Source organism: Balaenoptera physalus, assembly GCF_965194825.1.
Source record: "Balaenoptera physalus genome assembly, chromosome: 20".
Lineage (NCBI taxonomy): Eukaryota > Metazoa > Chordata > Mammalia > Artiodactyla > Balaenopteridae > Balaenoptera > Balaenoptera physalus.
In genome coordinates, this window is record NC_138901.1 from 55,202,446 (window position 1) to 55,227,160 (window position 24,715).

At 43.4% G+C, this 24,715-nt stretch overlaps 1 long non-coding RNA gene across 4 annotated transcripts in view; it reads right to left on the reverse strand.

Annotated features, from left to right (window-relative positions):
* LOC309649899 overlaps positions 1 to 24,715 on the reverse strand; it is a 309,487-nt gene that overhangs the window by 34,285 nt on the left and 250,487 nt on the right. For all 4 annotated transcript variants that reach the window (XR_014257347.1, XR_014257348.1, XR_014257349.1 and 1 more), the window contains one exon: positions 5,371 to 5,966. This is a non-coding gene — a long non-coding RNA (uncharacterized lncRNA). The remainder of the gene's footprint in view (positions 1 to 5,370; positions 5,967 to 24,715) is intronic.

The window sequence follows — 24,715 nt, forward strand, 5'->3', positions numbered from 1 at the left end:
AGGTGAGCAAAGTTTGGCTTGGTAACAGCCACAGTCGATTAAATCATTAGCGTTTGGTGATTGATCCAACCTCCAGCCCCTCTCCCCTCCCCAGAGGTCAGGTGAGTTGGATGGAAATTCCAACACTCTAATTACATAGTCAGCTTCTCCAGCGACCAGCTCCCATCCTTAGGTGCTATCCAAAAAAGTCACCTTATTAACATAGCAAAAAACACGTTATTGCTCTCATCACTTAGGAAATTCCAAGCGTTCTAGAAGCTCTGTGCCAGAAATGGGGATGAAGACCAAATACATATTTCTTATTAAAAATCACAATATTACATATATCAAAGAAATTGAATTTATAGTTAAAAACCTTCCAACAACAAAAACTCCAGGTACAGACAGTTCTGCTACCAAACATTTTGGGGGAGAAATAATACCAGTTCTACACAATATCTTTGGAAAACAGAAGAGGGGAGAATACTTCCCATTTCATTTGATGAGGCCAGCCTTACCGTATTACTGAAGCCAGGTAAAGATGTTGAACCAGGTTCGTTCTCCGACGCACAGCAAGCCAAACACTGAGATGCCGAGGTTTGCAGCAGAGGAAGGACTTATTCACAGGGCAGCCAAGCGAAGAGAACAAATCTCAAACCCGCCTCCCTGAATGCAAGAGGCTCAGGGTATTTATAGGATAAAGCTGGTGGGTGGGGAGCATGGGGAGCATGGAGAAAGGTGATTGGAGCTAACAAAAAGGTGAAACAATTGTTCTGCGCAGGTGCAATGAACCCACATGCTTCTTCATGGGACACATGTCCAGAAAGTGGCAGCGACAGCATGTTCTCAGGGTGGAGCTCCTGGCCCTCTGACTTCAAAAGGTTATCGGACATTCGCACATGCCCAGGTAGGGGATCGGTAGTTCCAATCAGTCTTAACTAGCTCAAGCTGGAACTGGACACAGCTGACTCCAAGTTTCTGAAAAAACAACTTGGGCAAACACCTTATTGTTTAGGCTACGTGATGCTTGGAGGACATGCAAATTTTTGCAAAAACAATTAAAGTGAGCCTGATCAGTGAAGGCAGTTTACAAGTTTAATGGATCTAACTGATGATTGCCCTCAGTTTCAAAGACATAACAAGAAAGAAAAACTGCAAACCAATGTCCTCCATGAACACAGAGGGGAAAATCTATAACAATACATTATCAAATCGAATTCAGCAGCATGTAAAAAATGTAATAATCACATCCAAGAGGAGTTCATCCTGGGAATGCAAGGCTGGTATATACAGTTGAAAATCAATCAATGAAATTTACCATCTTAAGAGTAAAGAAAAAAATTCATGTGATCATCTCAATACATGAAGAAAAGGCATGTGACGATATCCATTCATGATAACAATCAGCAAAATATGAATAGAAGGGAACTTCCTCAACCTGATGAAGTTGAAAACCTACAACTAACATCATATTTAATCATGAAATAATGAATGCTTTTCCCCAACATCAGGCACAAGTGAAAGTTGTCCATTCTCACTGCTCCTATTCAACATCACTGGAAGTTTTAGCCAGTGCAACAATGCAAGAAAATAAATAAAAGATACACTGATTGGAAAGGAAGAAATAAAATTGTCCTCATTTCCATTCGATATGATTATCTACATAGAAAATTCAAAGAATCTACAAAAAAGCTCCTGCAACTAATAAGTATGCCTTTCAAGACTGCACGATGCATGATCAATATACAAAAGTTAATTGTATGTCTATATAGTAGCAATGAACAATTGGAATGTGAAATAAGAAAGAACAATTTGCGGGCTTCCCAGGTGGCGCAGTGGTTGAGAATTTGCCTGCCAATGCAGGGGACACGGGTTCGAGCCCTGGTCTGGGAAGATCCCATATGCCACGGAGCGACTAGGCCTGTGAGCCACAATTGCTGAGCCTGTGCGTCTGGAGCCTGTGCTCCGCAACAAGAGAGGCCGCGACAGTGAGAGGCCCGCGCACCGCGATGAAGAGTGGCCCCCACTCGCCGCAACTAGAGAAAGCCCTCGCACAGAAACGAAGACCCAACACAGCCATAAATATAAAAATAAATAAATTTAAAAAAAAAAAAAAAAAAGCTCTCATCACAAGGAAAAAGAAATGTAGCTGTGTGGTGATGGATGTTAACTAGACTTATTAAAAAAAAAAAAAAAAAAAAAAAAGAACAATTTGCAACCACACCAGAAAAAAGAAATACTTAGTAGGTATAAATCTAACAAAATATGTACATGATCTGTATGCTGGAATCTATAGAATACTAATGAAAGAAATCAAAGCAGACCAAATAAATGGAGAGATATACTTTGTTCATGGATTGGAAGACTCAATAATGTTAAATATCAATTCTCCTCAATATATCTATAGATTCATGCAATCCCAATTTAAAAGAACAGCAGAAATTTTTGTTAGTAATTTTTGTCAGTATCAATAAGCAGATTCTAAAACGTATAGCAAAAGGAAAAAGGAAATAGAATAGCTAAAACAGTTTTGGGAATGAAGAACAAAGTTTCAAGACTCATGCTACTTGATTTCAAGACTTTCTATTAAGCTGCAGTAATCAAGTCAGTGTGGTATTGGCTGAAAGATAAGATCATAGAATAAAATAGGTTGTCCAAAAATAGACACAAATATGGTTAGCTGAGTTTTGGCAAAGATGCAAAGGCAATTCAATTGAGAAAAAAATACCTTTCAAGAAGAGGTGCTGGAACACCATTTCCATATGCAATCCACAGGTAAAAAAAAAAAAAAAAAAAATCAACCTTGGCCCATTCCTCACACTTCATACAAAAATTAACTTGGAATAGATCACAGACCTAAATATAAAATGTGAAAAAATAGGAATTCCCTGGTGGTCCAGTGCTTAGGACTTGGCACTTTCACTGCCATGGGCCCAGGTTCAATCCCTGGTCAGGGAACTAAGATCCTGCAAGCCACGTGGTGTGGCCAAAAAAAAAAAAAAAAAATGAAAGAGTAAAACTTCTAGAAGAAAACATAGGAGAGAATCTTTATGACCTTTTGTTAGGCACAGGCAAACACAATCTGTAAAAGAGAAAAATAAAGTTTACCTCCTCATAATTAAAAACTTCTTCTCTGCTGAAAACACTGTTAAGAGATGAAAAGACATCCTCACTTCCTGAGACCTTACTTGTTGGGAGAAAGTATTTGCAAATCACATACCTTAAAAGGCCTTATATCTAGAATACATAAATTACTCCCAAAACAACAATGAGAAAACAAGAAACTCAATAAAAAATGTTTGAAAAGATACTTCCCCAAAAAAGATATACAAGTGTCAAATAAGGACATGAACAGATGCTCATTATAATTAGTCATTAGCAAAATGTAAATTAAAAGCACAATGGCATACTTCTATACACCTACTAGAATGGCCAACACTCCCCCGCCACAAGTCACCCTGTCTCCCCTAAGCTGTACTGGCAAAGATGCACAGCAACTGGAACTCTCATACATTGCTAGTGAGAGGCTGAATCCACAAAAGGACAATGGCCAGAATCATATAAAGAAACAGAGCCATGACCTACAACCACTGGAGCAACCAGCCAGAGACCTTAAACCACACCTCTGAAGCAACCAGTCTAGAAAGCCAACCCACAACCTCTGCAGTAGTTGGCCCCAAACGGTCAGGACTTCGTCAATAACCGCCAGCTTCCCTAATTTTTGCCCCTGCTTCCAATTTAGGACCAACCAGAGAAAGATATACTACGGGCTCCCTTAACCAATCACATAGGATGCCCCACTTCTAGTTAGCTCGGGCCTACAGCCTTTGCAAGGCCAACAGCCTCCAATCAGGAAATACCTGAAGCCATCCCTTTTTTCCATTGTAAAGCTTTTGAGCTACCCCGCCTGCCAAACACAAGTGATACTGGCTGACTCCCTTGCCATATAGTAAGCTCTGAGTAAACAACCTCTGTTTGCTCTCATATGGGCGATCTTTGTTTATTTCCCCACTGGTGGGAATGCAAATTTTCATGGCCTAGAGAAATCCACAAGGTTCCACAAATTTCTGTGGAAGTCTTCAGACTAGTAGTCTCACTATAACTCTGGCCTCTAATCCCAGCTCCCAACATTGTGTCTCTGAATGGTCATTGAATAAACTTAGATGCAAAATTCGGTTCACATCAGATCACATCACATCAAATATTTCATAACATTTATGAAAGGTCCAGAAGGTTTAATGGAGGAAATACATCATGCAGCACAGAGCACTCAGCAATCTCTTTGCCCTCCCATATCCTGCTACATTTCTCCACGACAGTTAGGAGCAATATTTATAATGAATTAAATTACACAGCTGGGGGACTTCCCTGGTGGCTCAGTGGTTAAGAATCCTCCTGCAAATGCAGCGGCACAGGTTAGAGCCCTGGTCTGGGAAGATCGCACATGCCGCAGAGCAACTAAGCCCGTGCGCCACAGCTACTGAGCCTGCACTCTAGAGCCCGCAAGCCACAACTACTGAAGCCCACGTGCCACAACTACTGAAGCCCGTGAGCCGAGAGCCCATGCTCCGCAACAATAGAAGCCCCCAAAATGAGAAGCCTGCGTGCCGCAACGAAGAGTAGCCCCCGCTCGTCGCAACTAGAGAAAAGCCCGCATGCAGCAACAAAGACCCCATGCAGCTAAAAATAAATAAATAAATAATAAAATAAATAGATAAACAAAAACCTTGAGGATATTTTTTAAAAAATTACACAGCTGGGTCCCACTTTGATGGAATAACACTTGTAAAATACACTGTTAACATATGTTAAGGTCCTTATACTTCCTTCCACAATTTCAGCTGGCCCTACTATACTGGAGCCTCAGTTTTGGATTTTTGAGTTCCAAAAGCCTGGACGTAAAGGGATAGGGAATGACTCCTGTGCATAGATGATGGCTGTGGGAAAAGACAAGCCATGCCTGTACCTTTGATTGCAGCCAACGGGTCACCTACTGACTGTTTGCCCTAAAACTCTGCTTAGCCCCTGTCTGAAATATCTCACATGGGTGGCCCTTCTTACTACATCAATGTTATTTGTTAATTGCTTTGCTGATTGATCAGTTTTCTAATAGCACTTCCATGGACTTGGTTCAGTCTTCTATCTTTTTCAACACTTGGAGTTTCACTCTGCAGCCAACTAGATGGGCAAGGTTGGTAGCTGGTGCTAATAAGGGAGGAATGTATATGAGTAAGGACTAATTTTGTAAGTGGCCAGTTCATCATGAATACTTTCTGGCTTTACATAAGCTTATGAGTTTGGGGATTCAGAAAATAAGTATGTGGACCATATGAGTTATTTATTGCTACATTATCATTACCTCAGTGGCTTAGGGCAACAAACACTTATTACCTCATACAATTTCTGAGAGTCAGGTGGTTCTAGCTCAGGTCTCTCATGAGGTTTCAGTCAAGGTGTTGGCTGGGGCTGTAGTCATCTTAAGGCTTAACTGGGGCTGGAGGAACTCACTCACATGGCTGTTGGCTGGAGGTCTGTTTTTCACTGGCTTGTGGCAGGAGAGCTCAGTTTATTGCCATGTGGAGTGCTCCATAGAGTTTCTTTTCTTTTTTTTTTTTTAATAAATTTATTTATTTATTTATTTTTGGCTGCGTTGGGTCTTCAGGCTTCCTCTAGTTGCGGTGAGTGGGAGCTACTCTTCATTGTGGTGCGAGGGCTTCTCATTGCGGTGGCTTCTCTTGTTGCGGAGCACAGGCTCTAGGTGTGCGGGCTTCAGTAGTTGTGGCTCGTGGGCTCTAGAGCACAGGCTCAGCAGTTATGGCGTACAGGCTTAGCCGTTCTGTGGCATGTGGGATCTTCACAGACCAGGGCTCGAAACTGTGTGCCCTTCATTGGCAGGCGGATTCTTAACCACTGCGCCACCAGGGAAGTCCTACAGAGTTTCTTAATTGTCCTCATGACATAACAGCTGACTTCTCCCAGAAAAGCAGCTGAAGAGACACAGAGAGAAGGAGAGAAGGGGAGAGAGAGAGGGAGATGTCTTTTAGCTTCAGAAGTCATATACCATCACTTCTGCCATAGTCTATTGGTTACAAAGACCAACCTTGATACAGTTTGGGAGGAGACTATGCAAGGGCATGAATACCATGAGTTGTGGGTCCCTGGGGACTGTTTTGGAGACTGGCTACCACTGTATGCCCTCTGGCCCCCAACGATTCATATTCCTTCCACATGCCAAATACACTCATCCCCTGTCAGGGCACCCCAAAGTCTAATCCCATTATAGCATCAGCCTGAAGTCCAGAATTTCATCATCTAAATCAGGTCCAGGTATAGATGAGGTTTCTCAAGCATATATTCTATTTTATTTTTAATAAATTTATGTATTTATTTTTTAATTTTTGGCTGCGTTGGGTCTTCATTGCTGTGCATGGGCTTTCTCTAGTTGTGGCAAGCGGGGGCTACTCTTCATTGTGGTGCATGGGCTTCTCATTTTGGGGGTTTCTCTTGTTGCGGAGCACAGGCCCTAGGCGCAGGGGTTTCAGTAGTTGTGGCACACAGGCTCAGTAGTTGTGGCACACGGGCTGTAGAGCACAGGCTCAGTAGTTGTGGCGCACAGGCTTAGTTGCTCCGTGGCGTTTGGGATCTTCCTGGACCAGGGATCGAACCTGTGTCCCCTGCACTGGCAGGCAGATTCTTAACCACTGCGTCACCAGGGAAGTCCCTCAAGTATATATTCTTAAGTACAGTTTCTCCAGTGAAATGCCTCTTCTTCTGAAGACCTGTGGACTAAAGAGAAAGTCATCTGCCTCGCTCCCCCAACATACAGTGGTGGGCTAGGCATAGGATAACATACTCATTCCTATTCAAAAAGCAGGGAGAGGGCAGACAGCAGAAGCAAGAAGAACTACAATCCTGCAGCTTGTGGAACAAAAACCACATTCACAGAAAGATAGACAAGATGAAAAGGCAGAGGGCTATGTACCAGATGAAGGAACAAGATAAAACCCCAGAAAAACAACTAAATGAAGTGGAGATAGGCAGCCTTCCAGAAAATGAATTCAGAATAATGATAGTGAAGATGATCCAGGACCTCGGAATAAGAATGGAGGCAAAGATCGAGAAGATTCAAGAAGTGTTTAACAAAGACCTAGAAGAATTAAAGAACAAACAAACAGAGATGAACAATACAATAGCTGAAATGAAAAATACACTAGAAGGAGTCAATAGCAGAATAACTGAGGCAGAAGAACGGATAAGTGACCTGGAAGACAGAATGGTGGAATTCACTGTTGCAGAACAGACTAAAGAAAAAAGAATGAAAAGAAATGAAGACAGCCTAAGAGACCTCTGGGACAACATTAAATGCAACAACATTCGCATTATAGGGGTCCCAGAAGGAGAAGAGAGAGAGAAAGGACCAGAGAAAATATTTGAAGAGATTATAGTTGAAAACTTCCCTAACATGGGAAAGGAAATAGCCACCCAAGTCCAGGAAGCGCAGACAGTCCCATACAGGATAAACCCAAGGAGAAACACACCAAGACACATAGTAATCAAACTGGCAAAAATTAAAGACAAAGAAAAATTATTGAAAGCAGCAAGGGAAAAACGACAAATAACATACAAGGGAACTCCCATAAGGTTAACAGCTGATTTCTCAGCAGAAACTCTACAAGCCAGAAGGGAGTGGCATGACATACTTAAAATGATGAAAGGGAAGAACCTACAACCAAGATTACTCTACCCGGCAAGGATCTCATTCAGATTCGATGAAGAAATCAAAAGCTTTACAGACAAGCAAAAGCTAAAAGAATTCAGCACCAGCAAACCAGCCCTACAACAAATGCTAAAGGAACTTCTCTAAGTGGGAAACACAAGAGAAGAAAAGGACCTACACAAACAAACCCAAAACAATTAAGAAAATGGTCATAGGAACATACATATTGATAATTACCTTAAAAGGGAATGGATTAAGTGCTCCAACCAAAAGACACAGGCTTGCTGAATGGATACAAAAACAAGACCCATATATATGCTGTCTACAAGAGACCCACTTCAGACCTAGGGACACATACAGACTGAAAGTGAGGGGATGGAAAAAGATATTCCATGCAAATGGAAATCAAAAGAAAGCTGGAGTAGCAATACTCATATCAGATAAAATAGACTTTAAAATAAAGAATGTTACAAGAGACAAGGAAGGACACTACATAATGATCAAGGGATCAAGCCAAGAAGAAGATATAACAATTATAAATATATATGCACCCAACATAGGAGCACCTCAATACATAAGGCAACTTGCTAACAGCTATAAAAGAGGACATCCACAGTAACACAATAATAGTGGGGGACTTTAACACCTCACCTACACCAATGGACAGATAATCCAAACAGAAAATTAATAAGGAAACCCAAGCTTTAAAAGACACAATAGACCAGATAGATTTAATTGATATTTATAGGACATTCCATCCAAAAACAGCAGATTACACTTTCTTCTCAAGTGCGCACAGAACATTCTCCAGGAGAGATCACATCTTGGGTCACAAATCAAGCCTCAGTAAATTTAAGAAAATTGAAATCATATCAAGCATCTTTTCTGACCACAACGCTATGAGATTAAAAATCAATTACAGGGAAAAAAACGTAAAAAATACAAACACTTGGAGGCTAAACAACACGCTACTAAATAACCAAGAGATCACTGAAGATATCAAAGAGGAAATCAAAAAATACCTAGAGACAAATGACAATGAAAACACGACGATTCAAAACCTATGGGATGCAGCAAAAGCAGTTCTAAGAGGGAAGTTATAGCAATACAAGCCTACCTCAAGAAACAAGAAAAATCTCAAGTAAACAATCTAACCTTACACCTAAAGGAACTAGAGAAAGAAGAACAAACAAAGCCCAAAGTTAGCAGAAGGAATGAAATCATAAAGATCAGAGCAGAAATAAATGAAATAGAAACAAAGAAAACAATTGCAAAGATCAATAAAACTAAAAGCTGGTTCTTTGAGAAGATAAACAAAATTGATAAACCATTAGCCAGACTCATCAAGAAAAAGAGGGAGAGGACTCAAATCAATAAAATTAGAAATGAAAAAGGAGAAGTTACAATAGACATGGCAGAAATACAAATCATCCTAAGAGACTACTACAAGCAACGCTATGCCAATAAAACGGACAATCTGGAAGAAATGGACAAATTCTCAGGAAGGTATAACCTTCCAAGACTGAACCAGGAAGAAATAGAAAATATGAACAGACCAATCACAAGTCATGAAATAGAAACTGTGATTAAAAATCTTCCAACAAACATAAGTCCAGGACCAGATGGCTTCACAGGTAAATTCTAACAAACATTTAGAGAAGAGCTAACACGCATCCTTCTCAAACTCTTCCAAAAAATTGCAGAGGAAGAAACACTCCCAAACTCATTTTACGAAGCCACCATCACCCTGATACCAAAACCAGACAAAGATACTACAAAAAAAGAAAATTACAGACCAATATCACTGATGAATATAGATGCAAAAATCCTCAACAAAATACTAGCAAACAGAATCCAACAACACATTAAAAGGATCATACACCACGATCAAGTGGGATTTATCTCAGGGATGCAAGGATTCTTCAGTATATGCAAATCAATCAATGTGATACACCATATTAACAAACTGAAGAATAAAAACCAGATGATCATCTCAATAGATGCAGAAAAAGCTTTTGACAAAATTCAACACCCATTTATGATAAAAACGCTCCAGAAAGTGGGCATAGAGGGAACCTACCTCAACATAATAAAGGCCACATACGACAAACCCACAGCAAACATCATTCTCAATGGTGAAAAACTGAGAGCATTTCCTCTAAGATCAGGAACGAGACAAGGATGTCCACTCTCACCACTATTATTCAACATAGTTTTGGAAGTCCTAGCCATGGCAATCAGAGAAGAAAAAGAAATAAAAGGAATCCAAATTGGAAAAGAAGAAGTAAAACTGTCACTGTTTGCAGATGACATGATACTATACATAGAGAATCCTAAAGAGACCACCAGAAAACTACTAGAGCTAATCAATGAATTTGGTAAAGTTGCAGGATACAAAATTAATGCACAGAAATCTCCTGCATTCCTATACACTAATGATGAAAAATCCGAAAGAGAAATTAAGGAAACACTCCCATTTACCATTGCAACAAAAAGAATAAAATACCTAGGAATAAACCTACCTAGGGAGACAAAAGACCTGTATGCAGAAAACTATAAGACACTGATGAAAGAAATTAAAGATGATACCAACAGATGGAGAGATATACCATGTTCTTGGATTGGAAGAATCAATATTGTGAAAATGACTATACTACCCAAAGCAATCTACAGATTCAATGCAATCCCTATCAAATTACCAGTGGCATTTTTTACAGAAGAAGAACAAAAAATCTTAAAATTTGTATGGAGACACAAAAACCCTGAGTAGCCAAAGCGGTATTGAGGGAAAAAAACGGAGCTGGAGGAATCAGACTCCCTGACTTCAGACTATACTACAAAGCTACAGTAATCAAGACAATATGGTACTGGCACAAAAACAGAAACATAGATCATTGGAACAAGATAGAAAGCCCAGAGATAAACCCACACACCTATGGTCAACTAATCTATGACAAAGGAGGCAAAGATATACAATGGAGAAAAGACAGTCTCTTCAATAAGTGGTGCTGGGAAAACTGGACAGCTACATGTAAAAGAATGAAATTAGAATATTACCTAACAGCATACACAAAAATAAACTCAAAATGGATTCGAGACCTAAATGTAAGACCGGACACTATAAAACTCTTAGAGGAAAACATAGGAAGAACACTCTTTGACATAAATCACAGCAAGATCTTTTTTGATCCACCTCCTAGAGTAATGGAAATAAGAACAAAAAAATAAACACATGGGACCTAATGAAACTTAAAAGTTTTTGCACAGCAAAGGAAACCATAAACAAGATGAAAAGACAACCCTCAGAATGGGAGAAAATATTTGCAAACGAATCAACGGACAAAGGATTAATCTCCAAAATATATAAACAGCTCAGGCAGCTCAATATTAAAGAAACAAACAACCCAATCCAAAAATGGGCAGAGGACCTAAATAGACATTTCTCCAAAGAAGATATACAGATGGCCAAGAAGCACATGAAAAGCTGCTCAACATCACTAATTATTAGAGAAATGCAAATCAAAACTACAATGAGGTATCACCTCACACCAGTTAGAATGGGCATCATCATAAAATCTACAAACAACAAATGCTGGAAAGGGTATGGAGAAAAGGGAACCCTCTTGCACTGTTGGTGGGAATGTAAATTGAAACAGCCACTATGGAGAATAATATGGAGGTTCCTTAAAAAACTAAAAATAGAACTACCATAGGACCCAGCAATCCCACTACTGGGCATATACCCAGAGAAAACCGTAATTCAAAAAGACACATCCACCCCAATGTTCACTGCAGCACTATTTACAATAGCCAGGTCATGGAAGCAACCTAAATGCCCATCGACAGACGAATGGATAAAGAAGTTGCGGTACATATATACAATGGAATATTACTCAGCCATAAAAAGGAACGAAACTGAGTCATTTGTTGAGACGTGGATGGATCTAGAGACTGTCATACAGAGTGAAGTAAGTCAGAAAGAGAAAAACAAATATCGTATATTAACGCATGTATGTGGAACCTAGAAAAATGGTACAGATGAACCGGTTTGCAGGGCAGAAGTTGAGACACAGATGTAGAGAACAAACGTATGGACACCAAGGGGAAACCGCGGTGGGGTGGGGGTGTGCTGAATTGGGCAATTGGGATTGACATGTATACACTGATGTGTATAAAATTGATGACTGATAAGAAAAAAAAATGGCATGTGATACTTAACAAAGGAAATAAACACACACACATACACACACACAAACACACACACACACACACGTAGAAAAAAACAAAAACAAGATACATGCACTCCAATGTTCACTGCAGCACTATTTACAACAGCCAGACATGGAAGCAACCTAAATGTCCATTGACAGAGGAATGGATAAAGAAGATGTGGTACATATATACAATGGAATATTACTCAGCCATAAAAAGAAATGAAATAATGCCATTTGCAGCAACATGGATGGACCTAGAGATTATCATTCTAAGTGAAGTCAGACAGAGAAAGACAAATATCATATATCACTTACATGTGGAATTTAGGAAGATGATACAAATGAACTTATTTACAAAAGAGAAACAGACTCACAGACTTCAAAACCAAGACTTTGGTTACCAAAGGGGAAAGTGGTGGCGGGGGGGGGGGGGGGTGGAGAATAAATTAGGACGTTGGGATTAACATACACACACTACTATATATAAAATAGATAACCAACAAGGACCTACTGTACAGCACAGGGAACTCTACTCAATATTCTGTAATAACCTATATGGGAAAAGAATCTGAAAAAGAATGGATACATGTATAACTGAACCACTCTGCTGTACACCTGAAACTAACACAACATTGTAAATCAACTATACCTCAATATAAAATAAAAATTAAATTTAAAAAGAGGTAATTATTATGGATGGTTATACCATTTATGCAAAAATAAAGTACAAATTTAAATTGTCAAAAAAATTTTCCCCTCAACTTGTTATTTTGAAAAATTTTAAACCTGCAGAAAAGCTGAAAGAACAGTACAGTATATAACCTTTCCATGGATTGACCAATTAACCTTTGCCATGTGAGTTTTTATCTCTGTAACTACGTCTGTATCTACGTGTAGACGTGTATTTACACATGCACGTATGTCTCTATAATCAATACATTTATATCTATACACATTTTTTTGTTGTTGGATCACATAAAAGTTGCAGACAGCATCGCCCCTCACCTCTAAACTCTTCAGCATTATCTCCTAAGATGAAGGACATTTTTCTACATAATCACAATACCACTAACAAACCTAAGAAAAGTAACAGTAATTCAATAGTACCAACTATATACAGTTGACCCTTGAACAACGTGGGGGGTTAGGGGTGCCAACCCTCTGAGCAGTCAAAACAGAGTTGGCCCTCTGCATCCGAAGTTCTGCATCTGAGGAGTCAACCAACCTCAGATCATGTATTACTGTAGTATTTACAAGTGGAAAAAAAAGTGTGTAAGTGGACCCATGCAGTTGAAATCCTCATTGTTCAAGGGTCAGCTGTAGTGTGGTATTCAAATTTCCTTATATTTTTAAAAAATGTCTTTTACAGCTGTTTGTTTTTTAGGTGGAGGGGGCTTAAGGATCACCACAAGGACAAAGGTGCATAGGTGTGAAAACTCCTGCAATAGTGATTTTTCAAAAATGCAAAGAACCTGAATCCTGGAAGCTGTAGATAGGTAAAGTTGACTGACATTGACCCTGAGGAAGACGCCAGAACAGAAAATTTTCTAATTTAAATTGTATTCTGAATGGATAATATATTCACTTGGTTCAAAACTCAAGAGGTACAAAACGTTTGTTGAAAAGTCTTCTTGCCCCTGTTCTCTAGTCACCCAGACTTTTTTACCTGAGCAGCCAGTATTAGCAGTTTTATATTTTCTTCCAGAGATAATGTATGCATACACAAGCAAATATGAAAATACTTCCCTTTTTCACACAAGTAGTAGTGTTTTATCACTTAATATAAATCATATAATTTCACTAAGTCATGGGGTTGATTCCTTTGACAAATACTGAGTACCAGTTATGTACTAGGTACTGCTCTCTCATTAATACATATATTTTGAAATAATTATAGATTCACAGGAGGTTGCAAAGTCTAGAGGGGGTGGGAGTGACAAAGCCCCCTTCGCCATTTTTCCCAGCTTTACATGTTTATAGTACAATATTAAAACCAGGAATTTAATGTTGGTATAGCAATAGGCACCTGTTTTACCAACTGGAGATGGAGCAGTGAACAGCCCTCAAGCAGGGCGGGGTAGATAAATACGTAAAATGTATGTTAGGTGGTGGTGACGTGTCCAGTGGGAAAACAAGGAAAGAGGAATAGGTTTGTGTGGGTGTTTTTCAATATTTTATTATGAAAATTTTCAGACGTTAAGAAAAGTTGAAAGAATTATACTGAGAATACCCATATATCTACATGTTACTGCATTTGTGTGTGTGTGTGTGCGCGCACATGCAAATTTTAAGTAGGGTGGTCAAGGAAGGTCTTGCTGAGAATGTGATAGTGAAATAAAGACCCAAAGGAGTCCAGTGGTTAGGACTTGGCGCTTTCACTGCTGAGGGCATGGGTTTGATCCCTGGTTGGGGAACTAAGATCCCTCAAGTCTTGTGGCCAAAAAAAGAAAAGAAAAAAAAAGATCCAAAGGAGTTGGGGGGGTGGGGGGAAAGACCATGGGTTTCTGGGGGAAGAGTTTTCCAGGCCGAGGGCACAGCAATTAGAAGGTCCTGAAGTGGGAACATTCTTGGGGTGTTGAGGGAAAGCAGGGAGGCCAGGGAGCTTGAAAAAGAGGCGATGAAGTCAGAGGTAATAGGGTGTCTTTTGACTGCTTATAGTGGTTTTTGCCAGGTTGAACATTTTTATTTTTATTAATTGCATTTATCAATAAGTCTTTTAAAGCTCCTAGGTTTTGCGTCATACTTTTAAAAAGCCCTCACCATTCTGAGATTGTTAGAAGATTCTCACTTCCTTTTCTAGTATTTTTAAGATCCCATCCTTTCATAATATTAATTCTTTTATGACTTTAGTTTTTATATTTAAATCTTTCATCCATTTGGAATTTATCATAGTGTAAGGCATGAGGTACAGATCTGGCTTTACTGTTTTGTCCAAATGTCATTTATTAAACAACCCACCTTTCCCTGATTTGAAATGCCACCTTTGCTACACTCTAAATTCCTGTACGTGTGTATTTGGGTCTATTTCTTGACCTAGTGTTCTACTCCATTGATCTGCCTGTGCACACTTATTGATTGTGGCTTTATGATATGTTCCAATATCGGGTAGGAAGAGTAGGTTACTAAAGTGTGTTTAAGCTTGACCAAAATAACTGGTAGGAACCAGAATGGGTTCACAATTCAGAACAGGGCCTATCAGACTAGCCCTTCTGGGTTTCTGGATCGATAGCCCAGGAAATGGGGAGAGTGCTTGACTTCAGCAAGCTCTTCATCAGTCTCCCAATATGCTTGTGGCCAGTGTAGCGAATGGTGGCCACATATTAGGAGAGTTAAATTATTCAAGCAGTTAATAATCATACCCAAAGGACAATAGAGCAGGGTCATCCTGGAGATTTCTTGGGCTGTGTTCCAGACCTTGCTCAAAATTCCTCTAAGTAACGTGGATGGAGAGCTGTGTACTAAATTTTCGTGGGACACAAAGTCGGAAGGCTAGCATGTATTTGGAATTGTCTGACAAGGATTTTTTTTAAAGTTGCATGGTAGAATTTCATAGGGGTCAGAATATGGTTCTGTCTTTGGGCTTCTCAAGCAACTGCATAGTATAGGAAGTTGTGGTTTAGCAGAAAGAGGGGGATACAGAGATGGGTGGGGGCTTAGGAGAGCCTGGATCAGGTGACAAAAGGGGGGGTGGGGATGTGGGTGGATGGGTTAGTGGGGGGCCTTGAAAGATCTGCCCAGGAGTTTGGGCTTTTCTCTAGGTGGCAGGGATTCCTTTAACGTTTAACCTGGAGGAGGGAAGCGACAAGTTCTATCTTCCATCAGCTTTGGCAGCCCGTGGAGGAGAGCAGGAGCCTGAGGGGTCAGGGAGGAAATGAACACTGGTGTAGGTGGCGGATGTTGAAGCGTGACTTTGGGCCGTGGCCATGGGCAGGGACGCGCAGGGCGGGCTGTCGGCTGTCTAAGAGTGCCCTTTGGCCTGCTCTCTGGTATCCGTGAATGCTTCAGTTCTGGGGACTCTTGCCAAAGGCTGGCTGGGCCTTGCCTGGGGACAGTCTCGAAGTCTTTCCACTTTTTCCCAGGAAGCAGATTAGTCTTCTGCCATCTCTCAGTACCATGTGTCAGTGTCATTGCTTACAATCCCCCAGAGATGGGGCTTTGAGAGGATAGCTAGCTAGAAACTATAGATAATCCCCCAAACGGCAGGGCCTATGGCCAAGATTGAAGTAATTTGGGGGTTCTTGAGCGCTTATGGGGTACAAGCAGGGTAGCAGGCATTGCGGAAACAAATAATACATTATTTGAGATCCTTCTCTAAAGGGATTCACAACCTGGCAATAATTAGAACACTTTGAGCAGTTCCTCTAGGATAGCAAGCAGCTGGATATGTGGGGTTTGGAGCTCAGGAGAGGGATCGGGGCTGCAGAGAGATTTGGGAGGGGGTAAGTCACCCCAGGAATATGATTTGAGTGAAAAAAGTAGGCTGTGTATGGAACTCAGAAAACACCAACATTTTAAGGGCAAGAGGAGCCTGTAAAGAAGAGTGAAGGGAACTTGGAGAGGGTGATGTCCCAGAAAACGAGAGAAGAGCTTCAAACGGGAGAGGGAAAGCATCAGTGCTGCTGAGAAACGTCCATGGGATTTGTCAGTGATCAGTGGGTTTGGGCAGAGCAGTCTCAGAAGGGTGGTGGGGGCAGAACTCAGTGGGGGAGTTGGAAGGCGAGAAAAGGGGGAGAGCAAGATTCTGCACAGGAAGGAGAGGGGAGAAGATGGGGTAGTGAGGGCGTTGGCCACGGGCAGGCTCTGTACCACCCCGATCTCCACCCAGGCACTGTGGCCACTGTGCAGGCCACTGCCCACCCCGCTCTGCTCCTGGCGCGTTCTCTGCACGCTTTCTGTCTGCTGCGGAGGGCCAGCTCCTCAGCCTCGCGCATGATTCCTGTCACAACCTCCAGGGAGAGGCAGAGCTCCCCAGGCAGGTCTCAGGCTCTGGTCACCCCTAACAGAGGCAGAGAGCTGACGTTTTCACAGGGGCTTTGGACATCCCATCTAAAATCACCTCTCCTGGGACTTCTCTGGCGGTCCAGTGGGTAAGACTATGCACTTCCACTGTAGGGGGCAAGGGTTCGATCTGTGGTTGGGGAACTAAGATCCCACATGCCGCGTGGCACGGCCAAAAAATTAAAGAGAAAATAAAATCACCCCCTCCTGTCCCCACCTGCCATCATCAAGCCCTTCCCCTGCTTCCCCCCACGCTCCACTTTGTAGCACTTAGCACCACCTGACATACGCGATTTAGTATGAGTTTATTTGGAGCTGTCACCTCCCAGCAGAATGTAAAGCACCATCAGAGCAGAGACTCTTATGTTGTGGTTTGTCCACCGCAGTATTGCCAAGTCCCAGATTCCTGGTTTGAGGCGGGGGGCTCAGTCACCACCAAATGAATGAACAAGTGAATGAGTCACTGAGGAGGAATCCCTGAAGGGACCTGGGAGGTGTCACAAGCACAGATAACTGAGGTTCCCCTCAGTCCCTTCCGGAGCTGAAAGTGCGCGACAAGCAAGCCTCACCCACAACCTGATAAGCTTTGCAAGAGCCAGCTCTCCAACTGACGGGCGTGTTTGTAGAAGGTTCAGCAGAGTTTATCCTGTCAGGCTGAGGTCACCCAGCGTTCTTCTCACACAGCGCCTGTCCCAGCCCTCTCCCTCTGAAAAGGCTGAAGGCAACAACAGAGCACGGGCTGGGGCTGTAGGGCCCCTGGGACTGCGCTGCCCCTGCCCCCTGCAAGCCAAGGAGACCCTTCCAGGGGCAGCTCTCAGGGCACAGATCCTGTGGGGCCCACGGGGGCCACCTCCCGGGCCTCTGTCTCCCCAGGGTCACACTGATCTCCAGTCCACGTGCCTGGTTCACTCTCCCCCTTTCAGGTCTCTACCTGCCCCGGGCCCAGGTGGAGAGCTGCTTTCAGATGCCAAGGGTGCTGCAACCTGCCCAGCGGACTTCCCTAAACACTCTCTCATCTGTAGCACCTCCTGCATAAGGCTCGGGTGCTATGTATTCTTTTCTCCCTGTGATTCCTGGCAAACGCTGGGCCTGGAGGAGTCATTAGTAAACGGTAAGTAAACAGATCCTGTGTGTGATCCAGAGTTCAAGAGGAAGCTGCCCGCTTTCAGTCCTTTGTGATTATACTTGGTCTCCCTAATCTCATGCTGCTCTGATGTTTCCCAATTTGATAACTCAGTTTTGCCCCAGATTTCTTCACCTCTCTGACCCCTCTCAGTCTACCCTCTTCTTTGTTTCCCCAGCTCCCATGTGGTGGCACATCGCTTAAGCCACACTTTTTTTTTTTTTTTTGGCTGCACCCCGCGGTATGCAGGATCTTAGCTCCCCGACCAGGGATCGAACCTGTGCCCCCTGCAGTGGAAGCACAGGGTCTTAACCACTGGACCACCAGGGAAGTCCCTTAGGCCACTTTTTTGAGTCTTAAACACCAAGAATCTGCACCCATTTACATGTTGATCATTTCAGTCCCTGCCAACCAGCCTGGAGGTTACTTGCCTTCATTTATCACACTCCACGAACCATCTCTGTTTCTCTCTGCTTCCAGCGAGCCATTCACTCACTCACTGCTTCCGCAACACGCGCTACACCTGTAATGTACTTCCTGTAGGCCACACGTGATGCCGAATGCTAGAAGGAACACAAAGGAGAACTACCCAGTCACTGTCTCCAAGGACATCTCAGGCTCCTGGGGAAGAGGAAGCTAAATAGAAGAATGCCAGGAAGTGAATTTGTTCTGTAATCATAGAGCGCAGTGGGAGCCCTGGAAGAGAGCTGTTGGGTCCATGAGGGGGTAGGGATAGTGGGGAGATGTAAGGGCATAAGGGCTTTCGAGAGCAGTGTCTGTTGTCTGGGGGACAGACATTCTGGATAAAAGGTTGGGAAACTCCACCAACCCAAGTGACTGGAGCCAAGAAGAAAGGACATTTCACATTAAAAATTTTTTTCATATCCATAGAAAACTTAACAGAATAGCAGTACAACAGACACCCATATACCTTTCACTTAATCAAATATTGATATTTTGTCACATATGCTTTTTCTATACCTTGAACCATTTGGGAGTAAGTTGTATCATCATGATACTTTACACTTCAATACTCCCACATGCCTAAATATTTATATGGTATTTCCTAAGATTAAGGATGTTCTCTTACACAGTCATGATATGATTATCAGTCAAGAAATTTAACAATTGAGAGACTACTATTACCTAATATGTTGCCCATATTTGCAATTCCTCAATTGTCCCACTAGTTTCCATTACAGCTGTTTGTGAATTTCACATTTTTATGTCACTAAGTCATGGTATGTTGACGCATCTGTGACCTGAACTCTATCCCTTGTCCCATTCCTGAGTCTCCTCCCTTCCCTGACTTATATCCATATACATATAGGTCACCTATATCCATTCACGGCCCTTAGTAGGATCTCTGCAGCATGGGCCACCTCTGCTAACTCCTGCTTTGCTGTTAAAGCATTAGATTCTAGAATTAGTATTTACTTCTTCCTTTCTCTTCGATCAAAAGCAAAAATAATCCCAACTAACAAGAGGTTCATAACTTTTTACTAAAAAGATGCCTTTCAAACAACAATGCCATATATTTCAGACAAAGATAAGGTCCAGGTTGTGGGGAGGGCTGACACACTATCAAGCTCCCACCAAGCATCTCTCTCTTCTCATCTGGTCCCACAGTCATGAAGGGTGGGGCCCTTGACCACTGGAATGAGACACACACACAAACACCTAACCTAGATTCATCAACTGCATCACTTCCTCAGTTTTCCCAGAACACTGAGGTTGGCACTCAAAAAGACCTCTGAAAAAGACCTCAGGCTGATTAGGTGATACAACTGCTCTTGTAACAACACAGTAGGCATTCATATTTTTGTCGAATGAATGAAACATATAAAGGAATGGTTGGAGATGCCAGGAATTGACCGGACAGCAGGCAGTGGGAAAAGAAAGTTTGGGGTTGGTTTGAGCCATTCTATATTTTTTTTCTTCCAGTTTTATTGAGATAAAACTGACATATAGAACTGGATAAATTTAAGGTGTACAGCATAATGATTTGACTTACATATATCATGAAATGATGATCACAATAAGTTTAGTGAACATCCATCATCTCGTATAGATACAAAATTAAAGAAATAAAAAGTATTTTTCCTTGTGATGAGAACGCAGGATTTACTTTCTTAACTTTCATATATAACTTACAGCAGTGTTATTTCTCATGTTGTACATTACATCCCTAGTACTTATTTATCTTATAACTGGAAGTTTGTACCCTTTGACTGCCTTCATCCAATTCCCACCTGCCCCAGTAACCACAAATCTGATCTCTTTTTCTATAAGAGAGTTTCTTTTTGAAGTACAGTTGACCTACGACACTATGCTAGTTCCTGTTACACAACATACTTATTCGATATTTCTATACATTTCAACATGATCACCATGATAAGACTAGTTATGATATCTTACCATACAAAGATATTACAGAGATATTGGGACTTCCCTCATGGCACACTGGTTAAGAATCTGCCTGCCAGTGCAGGGGACACGGGTTGAAGCCCTGGCCTAGGAAGATCTCTCATGCCACAGAGCAACTAAGCCCGTGCGCCACAACTACTGAGCCTGCGCTCTAGAGCCTGCAAGCCATAACTACCGAAGCCCCCGCGCCTAGAGCCCGTGCTCTGCAGCAAGAGGAGCCACCGCAATGAGAAGCCCGCGCACCACAACAAAGAGAAGCCCCCCGCTTGCTGCAACTAGAGAAAGCCTGCGCGCAGCAACGAAGACCCAACGCAGCCATTAAATAAATAAATAAATAAATACTCAAATCAAAATAAAACAACAAAAAAAGAAGGCGGTGGGCATTCCAAGAAGACTGCCCAGATTGTCTACATTGCTAGACATGCCCAGCCCTAACCACCATATGGATGGAACATTAACCCAAGGGTGACCAGAAGGGACCATAAAAGAAGCCCGGTTTCTTTCCCCCCTGTGCAGACCCTCTCTTGGTCTCACCCGCTGCTCCCTTGCAGTGTATCCGATAAATCTCGCTTTCTACCCTCACTTCTGACTCAATAAATTCTTTTACCACCCGCGTTGCCGGCCCCTTCACTGCACTCTGTGGCATTTTGGTGGCCCCTACGGGGAGTGCCTCTCTCTCCTCTCTGTGCCTTTTCTGATCGTCTTCCAACACGCAGTGATCGGCCTACTGGGCCTACTGACTTGGGGCAATTGAAGGTCCCCGGCAGGGGCTACTCCTCAGTGAGACCGGAAGCCCTCCGGGTCGGGACTCTGACCCGCTGGCACCCTAAGGGATACGGTCTCTTCTTCTCTTCAACACCGCGGATGGTCTGAGGTCCCTGGAGACCCGGGATGGCGCACCCTGGCCAAGGAGACTGTTCGGACGTAAAACCTGGCCCCATACGGATCGACAGTCCCTGCCCAATCAGGTGGAAGTGTCCTTTGGCCCTAGCCTTGGGACTCCTCACTTCCAACGCCTGGTGCAGTTGGCAGCGGCAGCTCGTCTGGGGCGAATCCAGGCACGCTGTGAGATCCCCTTTTCCTTTCCATTCTCCCTTGAGGACCATCCATCCTGATCCACCAACATCTCCAGGTACTTCAAACCAGTCGAGTCACCACAAAACCAGCGAGTTTCCCTTCTCGGCTGGCCCGAGACCACTTTCCACTCCCTCCTCTTGGGCTGTTCACCCTTAAGGCCCGACACCTGTTGGCTGGGTGTCAGGAGGCCTCTGTCAGACAGAGCATGCCTGCAGAGGTCCTCTATTCTGTGGGGGGAGGTGGCGCCCCAGTCTAGAGCGCAACCTCAGGTCCCTTGCGGACACTACAGAGGCCCATCTCCCTCTAGGGACAACTTTTGGGCAGATGCTGTGTTTGGTTACGATCCAATATGGGTCTAACACCCTCTATTCCTGCTGAGTCACCTTTGGGATGTATTTTTAAAAACTGGACTAAATTTGATCCCCAAACTCTCAAAAAGAAACGGCTAATATTCATTGCTAGATCAGGAGGTCTGGCCCCTCGATTGATCCCTAAACTATAACACTATCCTGCAGCTTTATCTCTTTTGTCGTAAACTTGGGAAGGACTCTGAGGTCCCCGACATTCAGGGCTTCATGGCCCTGTCACAAAACCCCAAAATATGACAAAGTGGTCTCATGTGTCTCTCCAAATTCTGCTCTTAGGCCTGACACCGATATTGTCCACGACCCCTCCTTCAATCTCTCCTGCACTCCTCTGCCACCTGTTCCCCTCCCACCACTCCTCCTCCCTACCCCGACGTCCTCTCGCCTCCCCACACCCATTCAGGACCATGTAAGCCCAGAGGGACTAGCTATTCTGGCCATTCACTTTATCAGCCAAGCTTCATCTGATATCAGACAAAAACTCCAAAAACTTGAACAGGGACCCCAAACTCCCTTTGCTGTCCTATTGGATACAGCCTTTAAGGTCTTTAATAACTGGGAGGAGGCCTTGAGAGCCCAGAGGGCTAAACAGGAAGATGAAAGATAAATGGCAGGCCCAATATATGCAGCCGCGATTGTTAGTTCCCTGTCCATTTTGGGCACTCCCGTGGCTCACCCCAGCCAATCAAAGGGGACAGCCGCCCCGGCCCGTTCCTGCTCCTGCTGCGGCCAACCAGAGCACTTCAGTCGGGAATGTTCTAGGCCTCAGGGCTACAAGCCCTAACGGCAAGCAAAGTGGCCACTGGAAACGGACTGTCCCCCTCTCCCTCAAGGGGGAGGGCCATCCTCCACCCAAAGGCCCCATGCACCACTGGGAGGCCCCCGAGCTCCAAGAGCCCCTCCCCAGGGACAAATGCCCTTGATGCTTTTCCTGGACCACAAAGAGCCATATGAGGAACCTCTCCTGTTGCAGGACTGACAGGGTCCAGGGGTTATATAGGCTCCCATGTTTTCCATCTCTATGGAAGAGCCCCGGGTGACCCTTGATGTGGCAGGGACCAAAATTACTTTCCTCATGGATACAGGGGCCACATATTCCGCGCTGACCCCTTTTTCTGGTCCAACCTCTCCGTCCTTGATCTCCCTCACCAGCACTGACGGCAAACCACAAGCGGCCCATTCTACACCTCCCTTGACTTGCATGATAGACACACACCTTTTTACTCATTCCTTTCTGGTCTTGCCTCCCTGCCCTATCCCCCTTCTGGGCCAAGACATTATGTCTAAACTACAGGCTCATTTGCGCTTTCTTGAGACCCACCGGCCCTCATGGCACTCTTCACACCAGATTCCTTTTCCCACATAAATCCCTCTTTATCCTTCTCCTGGCAGGGCCACCTTTGTTTAATTTACTTGTTCATTTTGTCTCCAATAGACTTCATTCCATCAAGGTACAAATGGTGATAAGACAAGGATTCCAACCTCTACAATCAATACAGTTGACTACTCTTGAACAGGACTCCCAGAATTTCTACTCACACAAAATCCCATAGCCCCATGGCCGATCAGCAAAGCCAACCGGGATCCCAAGTTGCCCCTTCTCAGCATGAAGTAGCCCGAGATGATGTCGTTGCCCAGATGTCAATGATCTGACTTTGCTGATCTGTCAGGGGGGAAATGTGGAGCTTAACAATAGAACAGTCACCTTAGGCAGGGGAGGTCATTTCAAGATAAGGCAATCGCATCATCCCCCAATGGAAAATTACCAGCAGCCACAAGCAGTGGGCATTCCAGGATGACTGAGTTACGACATACCCAGCCCTAATCACCATATGGGTGGAACATTAACCCAAGGTTGACCAGAAGGGACCATAAAAGAAGCCCAGGACTTCCCTGGTGGTCCAGTGGGTAGGACTCTGTGCTCCCAATGCAGGGGGCCCGGGTTCGATCCCTGGTCAGGGAACTAGATCCCACATGCATGACGCAGCTAAGAGTTCGCATGCCACAACTAAGATGTCTGCATGCCGCAACTAAAGATCCTGCATGCCACAACTAAGACCCTGTGCAGCCAAAATAATAAATAAATAAATAAATATTTAAAAAAAAAAAAAAAAAAAAAGAAGCCCAGTTTCTCTCCCCCCGTGCAGACCCTCTCTTGATCTTGCCTGCTGCTCCCTTGCAGTGTATCCGATAAATCTTGCTTCCTACCCTCGCTTTTTTTAAAAATTTTATTTATTTATTTATTTTTGGCTGTGTTGGGTCTTCGTTGCTGTGCATGGGCTTTCTCCAGTTGCAGCGAGTGGGGGTCTACTCTTCGTTGTGGTGTACAGGCTTCTCATTGCAGTGGCTTCTCTTGTTCCAGAGCATGAGCTCTAGGCACGTGAGTTTCAGTAGTTATGGCACGTGGGCTCAGTAATTGTGGCTCAAGGGCTCTAGAGCGCAGCCTCAGTAGTTGTGGTGCATGGGCTTAGTTGCTCCGCGGCATGTGGGATCTTCCTGGACCAGGGCTCGAACCCGTGTCCCCTGCATTGGCAGGCAGATTCTTAACCACTGTGCCACCAGGGAAGTCCAACCCTCGCTTCTTTTACCACCTGTGTTGCTGGCCCCATCACTGCACTCCATGGCAACGTCTTCAGCATTCATCTATTGCACATGTATATTAAAATTCAACAGTGACTTCTGGTAAGCACAAAACAGCCTATCTTTCCCACTGATTACAACTAAGAACTGTGAATAAAATACAAGATGCAACTAACTACTTGAGTCTGTAAAGTTAAGGCTGGCATGCAGATTGGGAGGAGAGCCAAAACTTGAA